Here is a 14,453-nt window from a genome sequence, read left to right as displayed (position 1 = left end):
AGAATTAAGATATCCGAGTCGTGTGGCAGCGGCACGTGCTCCTCGTTTCTAGGATTGTCACCGAGTTCCCGCGCCAACAGGTGTCCCTTTCACGGCAGTTTCTCTGAATGAATCGTCCCCGAATAGGGAGAGAAAGAGAGGATGCCGGGCGAGAGGAAGAGAGCCTGGTTGTACAAGCTCTCTCGCACCCCACCCACGAGGTAGACGACAGACGAAACGGAATGGTAAACGGAACGAGGGGATTTAAGGTCGTCAGGGAAAGTGTTGTCTCGACGTCGTCTATCAATCGAGATCTCATCCCATCGATCAACGTTTCGTTTTAATCGATAGGCTCGACAATTTCGCTCGATATACTCTCGATAAATTAATCATTCGCTACGTTTAACTGTCACGATACGACCGAGGTCTTTCGGTGTTCGCGGCGGGACACGAATCTCGCGCGGCAAACGGGCAATACTTGTTCAGCATGCGATGCGCAGCGGCAGTCACAACGGAAACGGATTCAACGCGACATGGAGAGAGGGACCGAGCGAGAGGGAACCGAGGGATATCCCGAGGGACGGAGTGAAAGAGCTAGAGAGATAGTCAGAAGGAGAAAGCGAGCGCGAGAAGTAGAAGGAGGAAGCTCGTAGGGATCGCAGGGATCCAAATAATCCGGAGTCACAGTCACAGAACAGAGTTCCGCGAGCCGTCGGCTCGTGCGGGTCTCGCCTTTCTCGAGCACGTTTTTTTCGTCTCGCTAAAGCCATTCTTCCTCGCGATATCAAGTTCGAGTTGAGCTTGATTAAAAAATCGTCAGTTTTTTCGATATTCTATTATCTCTGTCCACTAGACAATCTTACGTCTCTATTATAAATAATGCTATGATATAGAAAATGAAGGATTTGCTTTCTCGAATAAATTGTAGCCAACGGTTTTGAAATTCTTTCTGTAAATTATCATGCATCTAATATCAAAAACAGTTCACGATTCGTTATCAGTATTGACGATCATATGCCTAAAAATATTTGTTATGTTTATCGCGTCGCGATGATATCAAAGACGAAGCAAGCAAGCAACCTAGTTCTTGGTTCTTCAGTTTGTCTTCAAAATCCTCGGATACTGTTTCCATCCGATTTTCTGATTGCGGAGAAACGAGATCGTATAGAAAAGCGAAATGGCGCGATTGCGAAAAACAGGATGATCAGGAGGCTGCTGCGACACGACCGTTCTGTGCGGTCCGATCGCGTGTAGCGTTGACGTCGTTACATTCTGATAATACACGGCAACAGTAGCGGCAGCAAAACGGGTACACACGGCCGTGCCACATCTACGACGAGCCAAACACACAGCCGAACGCGGACGGTGTAATACGCGCGCGCATGCACTTGCACACCTACGTTAGAGAGCTGCTGCACGTCGACCCCGCGCCGACCGCCTCTACGCTCCTATCGGACCGATGCAACAGCATGCGCCCAGAACCGCACCAATAATTCAGGGGGATTTTTCTTGCGGTTTATAGCGCGCGGCGCCGGGTGCGTTGTTCCGTCCGGGCGGCCCGTAGATACAGAACCGATTGCACCGGACGCGCCGTATTTCGTGCTCACGGGCAGTAATAGTGTTAAAAAGCGAGGTATGCAGGCGACAACGACGGATGCGAAATTATAACACCGCGAGAGAATGAGAGAGAGAAAGAGAGCTCGTTCCGCTGTTGCTCCGCACCAGTCGCGGGAGACACGCGTGTCGGGACGTCCCGTGTAACGAACGCACAATGCGTGAATCGTTACTGCGGCGTGGTGTATTTTTAAATGCCGCGTTTATTTCTTATCGCGAGACTTCCTCTCCGTAGACACCGTCGTTTGAGCACGTTCGTAAGACGTGAATCCGAGACGGGGAGATCGCTATCTGATCGAGAACGCCGACAGATATTCTTGTTACAGACTGAAAAGTAATCGACTGCAATAATTGCGCGCGTCGTATATCATGGCATATAAGTCGATGCGAGCCCTACGATAATCGGCGAGGAAATAATAACGCGGCCGCGTTGCGCACAGCTAACGAGACGAGTCAATTATACTAATTAATTTGCCTAACTCGGTCGGACGGACGAACCAACGATCGCCTCGCCTCGCCTCGCAAACTGCCTTTTCAGAATTGCGTCTCTAATTGGGAATTCGCGAAAAGAGGTCGCGTCGAGGAGACAAAGAGAAAAGAAGGAAAAAGAATCGTAGGGGAGAACGTACGGAGGGGAAAAGAGCAACGCGTGATTTTTCTTCATTCTTCCTTCTTCCTATCGCGCGCGCGAGCGCGACGCTCAGTGTACCTGGTATAACAACAGCCAGTTGGAAGTACGTGGGAGTGCGCGCGGCCCTGGACTATAATTCTATGCGCTATTAGCCGTTTAATTATAAAATTGTGCATAGATTAATTGGCTCCCGTAATGGCCCTAACAATGCACAGACATATTGTGAGAGAGCGAGAGACACAGGGGAGAGAGGCGGTAAGGGGAAGAGAGAAAGGAGGGGTATATAGAGAATAGAACCAATGAAGAGAGGGGTGAGGAGAGGGAGAGCAAAGCTTGACAGACAGAGAGAGACAGAGAGAGAGAGAGAGGGGGGGGAGGGCGAGAGAGGGTGAGAGAGAAAGAGATGGCTGCAGAAAGCCGTTATTAATATTTATTTCCTCTGCTCGCTCCTCCCAGCTCCTGGTTGTTGCCGTGCGCCGATGCGTGGTTATAGGCTACGTAAGCTTTTAATATCTATGCGCTCGTGTTAACTGCACGAATACACAAATAGGGCTCGGTAAAGTCCTCGTATGAACGCGATTGTGCTTTCTCCGCGGCTATGCGCTCTCGGGAAGCGTCGCGATATTATTTGACGGACGGACGTCTCGAAAAGGGATCGCTCGATTCTTTTGCTATAGCGACGCCGAGTGGAGAATGATCATCTCCTCTTCCCCCCTCCTTTTCGCTCTCTCACTGTCTCTCTCTCTCTCTCTCTCTCTCTCTCTCTCTCTCTCTCTCTCTTTCTCTCTCTCTTTCTCTCTCTCTCTGTATACGAACACGTATCTATCTGGTAATTGTATCGTTTACAGCAGCTGGCAGGCCTCTCGGCCTTTTTTTCCCCGTTACGTATCCTGCGCAGGGAATTGGGCCGCCAGCGTGATATTATAAAGGCTCGCATGACCCCATTGTTAGCATTACTTTTCATCGAGATATACGCGCATGTTGTTGCCACCGTCCTGCATGTACACGCGCTCGTATAGACTCACCCACGACGTGCGTGAGTGAATGCGCGCACGCGTGCGTGTCTCTCCATTAAATCTGCTTGTCGATTAATCCCATAACCGAAAACGAAGTCTGCACGTTCGCCGCTACTGTGCGTCAGTATCGTGAGAATAATTCAGGCAACTCCAATCGATGAAAACCGCGAGGCGGATAAGCCTTGAACTTTATAATATACATCAGTAACGAAACACGGCCGCGCTCTCGGGCTTTTTATTGATAAAAAGCGGGAACTGTTTCGCCTCGATTGGAAAACCCGAGTGCATCGTAACGTATCCGGATGCTGGTCGTTATTGGCTATTTCGGAGCTCGTAGTCGAGCTATTTAATGAAACGGTCATGACATCGTTATCGTTTATTTATTCATTTGTTCGTTTATTTGTCGGTTTAACAGCTTCGAGATACAGTATAGTTTATCGAGTTGTTTAATTACTCGACGCCACTCGACGGAGAAACCGAAGCGCGGAGCGGCCTTCTCCATTTATGGAATTCTCACAGTCCTCGAAGCACGCGGCCAGCGGTCACTAATCTCTTCTTACAATCGTTCTTAATTTACGGAAATTAATTGAAAACACAAATCTGAGAGGGGTGGCTTTCTTCCCAGCATCCGTCCGTCGCCTCCCCCATCCCCGTTGCCGTCCGCCATCACCACCCAGCCTACTCCCGCGCTTCGCTCGTAATTCTCGGTAATTAATAATCTGCAACAAGTAATAATAAAGCCAGTAATCCGGCTGCGCGCGGCGCCGCGGCCGGGCAGCGTTCTTAATTCTGGATAATTAATGCAAAGACAAACAAGAAGGATTAAAACCGAGCTACCCGCCCACCCACCTTACCGCTCTTTCTCTCGTTGTTTCTCCGTACTTTTCCCCCTTTTTAACGCCGCTGTCCGCTTCTACGCTTCCAAAGATGGCCGAACGATGTAGCGAGACATAAGATATCCGTATCTTTTATTCCTTCTTCTCCTCAGAAAACTTATAAAGTTTGGAATACACGCGATTATGTCATCTCTATCTTTTCTAAATTCAATGCAGAACATTCAATCGTCACTCTATCGGTATTGAATGAATCGCGAGGCGTCTGAGTAATCAGAATGGCGCGTATTCTAATTGCGCGAGTACGAAGCAATTAAGGAGAGTGTTAATTTGCATCCCAGGCAGGGAGAGGAGAATATGTGTTGGCTGCGCGTGCAACGATAAAGTCACAATATTATTATCGCGATCTCTGCATCGTCTGCCGGCCGTCTGCATGCGGTAAGATGAGATCGTTTCTCGAAGAGACGATGGGAACCCGTGTACGATACGTCCAGAAAGGAGAAGAGAGCCGGGAGAGAGAGCAGGATACGAGCGGGCCCATGGCTATAATCACGGGGCCTCTTGATGGCGAGATACAAATGCAAGTCATCGGGGCCCCGTGTATTGTATCGCAATGGCGCCAGGCTCCCGTTCCGCGTTTCCCTTTCGGCGTTCCCCGATGCGTTCTTCTATCGTGCCGTGTGCTCGACGGAACCTGAGAAAGGCTCCCAATTTAGGGCGTTAAATACGCGACTGTTGCGCCGATACGGCGCTGGTATTTTGTATTTCCTGCCGCGCCGTTAACGCGTATTCTCGCCAATCATGATGGGCCGATGGATACGGTTCGATCGAACCGCAGTTAGTTTCTCCCGTCATTTCTCATTATTTACAAGACAAATCGATTCTCTTGAAAAAAAGTCGATATTGCTAAAATTATTGCTAAAATTATATATGATATGTACGGTTTTTTGAAATAACGCGTGCGAATCGTACGCTCCGCGCATGATAAAATTATATCATTTATAATTTTAGCAGTATCAGATTTTTTAACGTTTCTGTATTATTCTGTACTTATTAGATTAAAGAGGTATAAGCAGATTCAATTATCTTTTTGAATGACATTGTACGTACAACTTTTAAATTATTTTAGCGTACATTATCTGACGGTCGAATGCAGGCTATACATCCGATCTTCATATATTTTATTTCGAAAGCAGATTTTTCTGTCGACACGCAAATCGATTCTCGAGATAGGCGCACGGCAAGATTGGCGGCGTCGCGTCGGCCGGAACGTTTCGTCGCTGACGGAAGCGCTCGGGTTGCGTAACATACTTTTAACATTGGCCCCCGCATCGCATCGCAGGAGCCAAAATCGATTGTTTCTGTGCGAGCCAGTGACCCACATTAAAACAGCTGATTGTGGCAGCGGTACCCACGAGTCCCATTTCGTCATTTCCCCTCGTTGCGAACGCCGCCACCCTCGTAAAGAACTATCCCCAAGAGCGCATCTTTCTCACTCGCCCGATAGGCCGGTGAAACCTAACAACAACTCACCGAGCGAAACAAGGGTCCTTAATCCTTCTTTGTTTTTATCGTTACCCCAGATTAGAAACGTTCCTGTCGAGCAAGTACGCGAATATTCATTACACGTAGCAATAACATAACGCACATAAATTCGCAAAAATTCAAGCGATAGATTGATTGACAGATCGACAAATCTCTTGAAAATCTCTTCTCTTTGTATCAGTAGGACGATCGTGTCTCATTATAAACGATAGGACGGACTGAAAGAGACTTTTTAAGCGAAAGGTTTACATAAAGTAATAAATATAGACCGCGATAAAGCATTTTCTTTCTCCAATCGATATTGTCTTATGGATCTCTTACGGTATCGTGTCCCCGCATTACGGAAAACATTCGACGCGGCGGGCTCTTAACCATCTCCCTCGGGAGACACGTTTAAGAATCCCGCGTTTGTACATGCAATCGCGTGTTCACGTCGAGTAAGCCGTGCCTCGATAGTAGCCGGGTCTCGTCGTGGACGTGTCGTGCTACCGGCGCGCTCGGGTCCGTAAATCCTTTACGGCAACAATTTTATGCGGCCTGAGATTTAACGGAATCGATCCGAGGGTCAGTACGAATCCTATCTCGACTATATTGCTTTCTTATTATCGTAATCGCTCATATCCGATAGTAGAGATTCGCATTAGACGATTAGTTTCTTCCGCCGTCTTTTTATTCTATATTCTTTGTGTTTGTTTGCATACCTAGACCAAGTTATTATCTTCACGATATCGTTATTTACGATGTCAGTCGTGAAAAGGTAAACCGCTTGTCTCGCCTAGTGTTGCCTTGGCCATTTGAATGTTGAAATATATCGAGTTTATATCAATTCGATTCGCAACGGTATAATAAAATATCCGTTTCACATATGTAATTTATAAGTGATTGATTGGTTGGAAATGATATGAGAGACATTCCGACGAGATACGCACCGCTCGATCATCGAATTACTATTAACTAGCAAATATCTCAACTAGATAACTATATGTTTGCTGATATATATTTTCTTGTAAGCGCAGAATTACGAAAGGTATACGCGACGTAAGAGAGCTTCTTAATCGGCGAAAACGCCGCGTTGGTCGGTGGCGTTGTGTAATTGCCACAATTATGCGTCACCCGGTAATATCGCTGTGGCATTATAATAGTCGTCGTCGTCGTCGTCGTCGTCTCACGTCGGAATGCCATAGTCCGAACGAATTTCAAGTTTTCGTCGGCGCGGCGGTGGTCGAGCGATTGTATGCAAACTGCACGAAAGGCGCCCTTTCCGTCTTTCGCGAGGCGGCCTGTCACAACGATACACCGTAATTTCGAGTGATTCGTGGACGACGTCAGCGAGCATATCGCACCCCTTTCGCGAGAGAGGAGGGGGCGCCTTCGTGTGCACGCTAGCCACTCCAACTCGTTACATACGGTAATTAAACGACGCACGAGACCACCCGGAGAAGCTAGGTGGCAGTTAGAACTTGGGCGTTTAAGAGAAATCAAGTCGTTGTTAGAACTCGTACGCTCGTCTCGAGCTATATGCTTATCCGGATCGATTGCGCAAACGTCGCGATTAGCATCATACCTGGCCTGTAATTAACGTGATTTACTTTCTTCGTTTGTTATCCACGATCGTGGATAAGAGTGTTATGATAGGATACTCGCGAGTACTACCCGGAGACGGTTTCGGAGCGCCTTCGTATCGCGTTGTAGGACGATGGCATGGCGCCGAAGTCGCGATTGTTTGCGATTTCGCCGGGGCGAAATCGGTGCCGATCGTGGAGGCAGCGCGGCAGCTCAAGTCTGTTTGGCTCGCGTGCCGCCGAGTTTGGCGCAACGTCGCGCGTCAATCAAAATCGGGCTCTCGGGTAGCTGCTCCTATAGTAATGATCCCTACACTCGATGTCGAGTCGATCTTACGTACATGGACGCCTGATAGCCCCTGTGATATACCCTTGAAGGGTGCCCAAGCTGCGAGTCGTCAGCCCAGTCAGCCCAGTCAGCCCAGTCAGCCAACTCGACCGGCGTTTGCCGGTTTGTCGGGCGAGCGGACGAGGCGAGGAGGAGCCATCTTTACACGCGTGCGGTCCGCTCGCGTGATGCACGCATGCCACCTCTCCTCCTTGGTATTCCGCTCCTTCTTCCTCCGCGGGGCTCGTCATCTCTAGTTCTTTCTCTTTCTCTCTTTCTCTGTCTTTCTCCCACCTTTTCTCTTTCTCTCACTCGTTCTTCTATGTACGTCTTCCGGCGATAGCGGATACCTCAGTTTTACGCACGACCGTTTACGCGCTTTTCCCTTTCGCGTACGAATAGTAGGCTTGCGAATGTAGGCTTACGGGATAAATACCGCGTGACTGGGAGATATCGATCGAGCAAGTTACGCGAGAATCCGCGACGAAGTTAGTGCCTTTAGGTTCTTCTTGATAGTCTTCATAGTTGTTGTTGACGAGGCAGGAGAGAGCGAGATGGAAGAGGAAGGCGAGATAACCGCCGATAACTATTATCGATCGTTACGCGCGGACCTAGATTGGACGGTGATCCATTTATCTCTAGATTACGCGATTTGCGTACAATTCTGTTTGAGATTTTGTCGTTGAAAATCGGATATCTTCTAAGTAAAGAAAAAAATGGGCGATTGCATGTTAGTTTCGAAATACAGGCGGTAATGTACGCGATTGTTATCGTGGATTGTGGTACGTTTTGCGATTTCGTGATATATCGCGTATGCCAGGATATTTATTTTAAATCAACGATGAGCTCGCCGGGCGCTATTAAGCTTGCGCAGAAATATGCATTCGACAGCCGCGACTCGAGTCCGAATCGTTTTTGGCATCAGTCGAAATTGCCCTTTCATTAACACGGCATCGCGATCTCGGCGAGCCCGGCGAAGGAAACCGGCTCTAGACCGGCACGCCATTTCTGGTGTAATCTCGTGGAGTGAATCATCCGATTCCATCTTCCTTCCTCTCTCCGCGATCTAGGCGATCTCGACGAGATCGACGAAAGAGGAGGGGCACCCTCCCGTGCATGTACTCCCAATCCAAGCATAACAGCATGCAAATAATACGAACCGATTCGGTCTACGACCTCTCCGACGATGACCGAAAAAGAAGCGAATGGCGCGATCCTCCGGCTACTCCGATCTTCGATCTCTTTTTGCTATTTAAACTTCTAATTGCGATCGGGCTTTCTTCAAAGCACCGACTAACGATTGTTAGATTACCTCTTTTTGCCACTTAAGTTAAGCCTAATTTTTAATCACGGTCGACGGACGGTGAATTTCTTGCGCGGTTGCTCACCGGAAAGTTTTTAATACGTTCGACAAAAAAGTTCCATCTTAATTTACGTTTTCCAGCGTATCGTGAATTACTTCTCATCGTCGGCCGTGCCTAGCCGGTCGTCGTGTAACGCGCAACCTTTCAATTCGCTCCGCTGTGTACGCCGCGCGTACTCGAGATAACGACGAATAATATGTAATTATATCATTGTTCGGAATTAGCTGCCAGCCGTTGTTGTTACACACAGTTCGGGGGCCCGCGAACGAGCAGCCGAGGTGTTATTAACGCTTGACATTGATACATCCGACCACGTCGTGTTCGCAATGGCGTGGATATCGCGTTATCCGCTCCGGTATATCCGATCGGCTCGTCGATCGCGTCAGCGACGATTCCGCAGGCAGGTGCTCGCCATATTTGTCGCTCTGACGAGGGGCCCGAGCGATAACGAATCGCGATGAGCGTGAGTTAATTAGGGCGGATGCAACAGAGTGAATGACACGGAGTTAAGAAAACTTTTTAATAACTCAGTCTGAAAGTAAAAAGATATTATTACATTTAAGGGATTACACATAAACCCTGAGTAAGTTTATAAAAAGAAACTTATATTAATTTCAGATTACTCTTAATTCATAGCTGTTAACGTATTAAGAATGGATGTTAATATCTCAAGAATAATCGAGGATAATTTTCGATCGAGATAGAATCGAACAAAACGATCTGTTCGCTGAGAATCTTGACTGTTGCGCACGGCGAGTATCCACGAGCGAGCATAGGCATGTAATTACGCGGGATTCTGGCTCTCGAAAGCGTTCGCTATTTATCAACGTCGCTCGTTATGGCGTCTTCTCGGGGCAGAGCTATCCGGCAAAAGCGGAGAAAATGATCGCGGGCGGCGTTTAGTTTGGTTTAATTGTCAAAATCTCGAGAGAATTCGCGAAATATCGAAATGTTTGTGCCTTCATCGATCGATGAAAAACCCGAGTCCATTAAATGATTTAATCTCCAATGGCGTTACGGCATACGATACATATATGTACCGCGACGTCGGATCCCGACAAGAAGCGAGGATCGAACCGCATCGCGCTGCGAATAAATTATAGGATGATTGTGCACGATCGTGACGTTTTGCGAGAAAAGTTATGGGCCGTAGGCCGTTGAAATTGCTTCAATTACCAACTTTACGTTTTCCGACGTGCTTTGCCGATCGCACGTTCGATCGCGATAAGAACCGCGCCGGCCGCGCCGATTTCTTTTCAATCCCGCTGACGATCCGAAACGTTGAGAGCGTGCGCGTACATACATACCGGAATGCGTTCGCGAGAAGACAGCGGCGGGGGCGGCGGATCCTCGCGCGGTGTCTTGGGCGATTATTATCGCCTGACACAGGCCATAAAGTACATTTTAATTCGCGCACATCGCGCGAGATAAGACCGGCCTAGACTAGCTAACCGAGCGCTGTGCGTGCTCGAGTACGTACCGGGAGGAGGGTGTACGATACGCCGGGCGATCGTGGGACAATCAGACTTGCAAAAACGGGACTTAATTGGGCCTTTAATCGCGGCGAAATGATGATTAATCGCAGAAGAGTCTCGGGCGTAATCTGGAGTACTATACGGGGTACTCGAAAACGGGCCGCAAGATAAATCGCAGGCGTCCCCGCGGCGGGAGTATACCGGCTACGTGTACGCCAGAAAACGATCGTAACTTAAACACCTGCGAGCCTCGCGTGTAATATCCCGCTGAATTATTTATCTATCGACAGATGATAGATACCCGAACTCCCGCGAGATGCGAGAAGAACCGTACGACGATGAAGAAGCGCGCTCGCGCGCGCGCGCTCTTAAACGCATCCGAGTGTGTTGCCGTTAACTTAATACGCGGTTTCGTCCGTAACCACACGTACGATATATGAACGCCGGCTCCTCGTTGACTCGATCGTATCTCACGCCGCCAGAGGAGTTTAGACAACCGTTGCCCGCGGAAATATCAGCATTGTGTAAACTTGATCCCGCATGTTGGGGGGATTCTATACATGAGATGTGTGTGTGTGTGTGTGTGTATTACGGGAATCTTCTGCTCGGCCAATTTCGGATATGAGAGCGAGCTAAAGAAAACGGACGCAGAAATAGGAGAGCCGGAGAATTCCGTTGCGTCCGTCCGTCCATCCGTCGTCGCTCGAGAGAGCGAGTAGTTTTGTCGGCGCGGATATTGCTTACTCTCATTCTTCTCTTCTTTTCCCTTGACCGCGGTACTCTAGGCGGACCCCACCATCTGCCCCTTTTTCCCGCGTTCCTTGCCCTTTTTTTCTCGTTTTCATTTCTCACCGCGTGCGTAGACACTTGAGCGTATCGCGCAGCGTTTCGTAAGATATTTAAGATTAATTGTATACTTGCTACTAATCGAGATGAGAGTAAATATAGCACGGGACCACTTTAATCAAATCTTTAAATCTATATTCGAAAGATGAAAAAATGTACATACATACGTTACGTTCACGTGGACACGCGTCAAATGTTTTCGGAAGTTGGCTGATTTTAGTTAAATTGATCGCTCTCGCGATCGACATTCTGCTTCCGGCGAATCCGTGGCGACGTGACGACGTCGAGCCCCGAGGACGACGCGCGGCGCGGTGCGACGCGGCCACATGTATTCCAGTCCCTTAAGAAAGTTCGCAAACGAGCTGCCGCCGTTAATGAGGCGATATTTCAGTTTTTGAATAACTGACCTAGCCCGGGAGAAAGAGAGAGCCCGGAATACACGTCGAACCGGTTCCGAGAGCAGTCTCGGCCGCGTCTACCCGTGGAAACATATGTCTCAGCGACGCGGCTTTCCCCCTCTCCCCCCTCTCATTGGGCCTTTGTTCAACGCATTGTACGCGCGACCGCTCGCGAGCGCTCGTTCCCGATTTTATCGGCTCGGCGCTCATAATTCGCGCGTTGCATGCGTATCTATTCATCTGGCTTGGAGTCTTCCGCGCACCTATGCGCAGCCTTTCCCCTTTTTTCGCCGTTGCTTTTATCGGCCGCGCGTACACCGTATACGTACACGCGCATACATCATCCGGTCGATTCGGTACCTAATGGCCGTTTCAATCTCGGACGTGTACCCTACGCTTCGATCGTCTCCTCCCTGGCCTGGCCGCGAAGTTTTCTTGTCGAATCTCGTTTTCCCCGCGCATCGCCGCGCGAGCGCGATATATATGTGCAACGAGAGCGCGCGCACGAGTGCACGCGGTTTACCGTTCTCGACGCATCGGACGCGAAACATTCTTCAAACTTTTTTTCCACCTGTATTTACGCGCCGCGCGAGATCGATTTGAGATCTGGGATCGATCTCGACGAGAGATGGCGAGGCGAGGACATGCTTTTTTTCGTTCCGTATCACTGATCGTTCCTCATGTTAATAGACGTTTCATCGGCCGGACGAGGCCGAGAGGTTGTTCCTCGCTTCGCGACGAAAGGTCCGGACAAGTGGCGGGAGGGACGAAGGTGCCAGGTCGATCGAACGAGGCTGCTTCGGGCAAACAAGAAGCCGTTGCGGCTGCCGTTCGGTGTATACGCAACATAGTAGCGTAGAGAATGAAAAGAAGAAAGGCTGGGCCGCGTCGGGTATCGAGAGAGGGAGAGAGAACGAGAAAGAGAGAAAGAGAATAAGCGAGATCGACGATCGAGGGACACGGGCGAAAGAGAATTCACTGCCGATCAGATATCGACGAATCGAAATGAAAACCAAACAAGCCCACCTCCCGCCAATCCGATCCCACCCGTCCTCGCGCCGCCGCGCCTCGCTCCATCGATAATTGATAGAATAAATTAAATCATTTGTCTTGGCGGGAAATTAAAAAGGTAATTTATATAGGGATAGTCGGGGCGTACCTGGCCGAGCCTCGATTGAGAAGAAGAGAGAGAGGCAGGAAGCGAGAGAGAAACAGGCGAGCTACACCTACACACGTGGATCCGTTTGTTTCCTCGTGGTGCATTAGACGCGCGGAGGAAACGGTCCCGGGATGCATCATTTCGGAATTACCGAGTGGACCACGTGAGAAGGTGAGGTAGATGTGAGACAGAGAGTAGATATACGCGAAGGGCGAAGAGGTGGGGGATAAGAAAAGAGCGGGAACTATACGCGGTGGGTGAATCGTTTTGTTTTTGGCTCTTTCGTCTTTCGATTTATTCCTCGCTGATGAATCAGGTGTGGCTTTTTCTCTTTCTCTCTCGACCGAGGGCGAGATTACTTTTGTGGGCGGGTCGCTTTCTGTCAGTGCCTCCGAGGTTACATCCAGGTATATTCAGAGAGGGAGCGAGAGAGAGAGAGAGAAAGAAAGAAAGGGAGAGAATCTCGCGCTACGTTCGGCCTGTCTCTCTACGTGGGCAACTCTTGCGCTCCCGAGTCCTTCTCTCAGCTTGTCTTCCTGATTTGATGTAAATTGGAACACGAGAGTAGTGATGGTACTCTGTGATATCTCCTCTCGCGTGCGAACCATCAGATACTTCCAAACGCGCGCGTATATCAATCTCTAACATTGTACTTTCGTGTCGCGAACACAATCTCACACGAAATATCAGTTCCTTCGGGCGTGTCGATCCTTCGCAAGCTGAAAGAATCTCGTATCATTATGTCGACGATTGCGCGCTATTAGTCGACGTAAAAATGTCCGTTATCATTCTAAATAGGAGGTTTGACGTAGGATGCAAATGGCGCGACGTAATCGGAAGGTTAACAAGAGGTCGAATGAATTTCTTCGGGTTTGGAGTCCGCGATACGGATCGCCTATTGCGAAGGAATAAATCCACGGTTCAACAAGGTCGTAAAACGCCCGGGCACCGGGCAGGGAACGGAGCACTGGCTCTTACGAGAGAGAGATAGAGAGGCGCTCGACGGAGGCGGTCCCGGCGCGAGCTCACGTGTTTGAAATTACAATAAATATTGAGCGCCAATTAGCAGAGATGTTTTCACAGATGATACGCGCGCCTGATATATACCAGCCGTTATGTATCTACGTCCTGCGATATCCCGCGAGGGGGAAAATCGTACCGACGCCGTGCCATAATCGTCGTCATCGTCATTACTACCGTCATCGTTCTCAACGGGCAGCCAACATCGAGCGCGGCGCCTCTGATGATATTGGTTTAGGCGCATCACTCCTCGCGATTGCTAATAAATAACGAGAGGAGCTCGCCGAGCGTCGAGACGAGCGGGCGAGAGCGAGGGAGGGCGGGAGGGGGGGGAGAGAAGCGATTGCCCGGCTTTAAGGAAGAGAAGGAAGGGCACTGCGGCGCGGCGGGTCCGGGATACGTGTAAGGAAGAGAACGAGGAGGGCCCTACTTTGACGGGCCGATGGTCGGCCATGGCCCGACCGTCTGTTTTCTCAGGCAACAACAGAAAACGAAATATATGCGCGCGAAACGCAACACGCTCTCTTCCTCTCTCGCTTCCTCCCCGCTCTCCTTCGCTCCTCTCGCATCTCTTCCTACTTTACTTCATTCTACGCTCTCTGCTCCCTGTCTATCCACCACGTCGCCGTCTCGTCTCCGTCTTACCTTCCCTACCACTCTATTGGGATGCAAAGCGCGAACAG

General features: G+C 49.5%; 1 protein-coding gene across 3 annotated transcripts in view; it reads left to right on the top strand.

The window, feature by feature from the left end:
• Dac (dachshund family transcription factor) overlaps positions 1-14,453 on the top strand; it is a 181,354-nt gene that overhangs the window by 2,520 nt on the left and 164,381 nt on the right. The gene's annotated exons all lie outside the window — the stretch shown is intronic.

Source organism: Temnothorax longispinosus, chromosome 1 (assembly GCF_030848805.1).
Source record: "Temnothorax longispinosus isolate EJ_2023e chromosome 1, Tlon_JGU_v1, whole genome shotgun sequence".
In the NCBI taxonomy this organism is placed as follows: domain Eukaryota; kingdom Metazoa; phylum Arthropoda; class Insecta; order Hymenoptera; family Formicidae; genus Temnothorax; species Temnothorax longispinosus.
The sequence above is the reverse complement of the archived record's forward strand: the minus strand, read 5'-3'. Positions and strand labels throughout refer to the sequence as shown.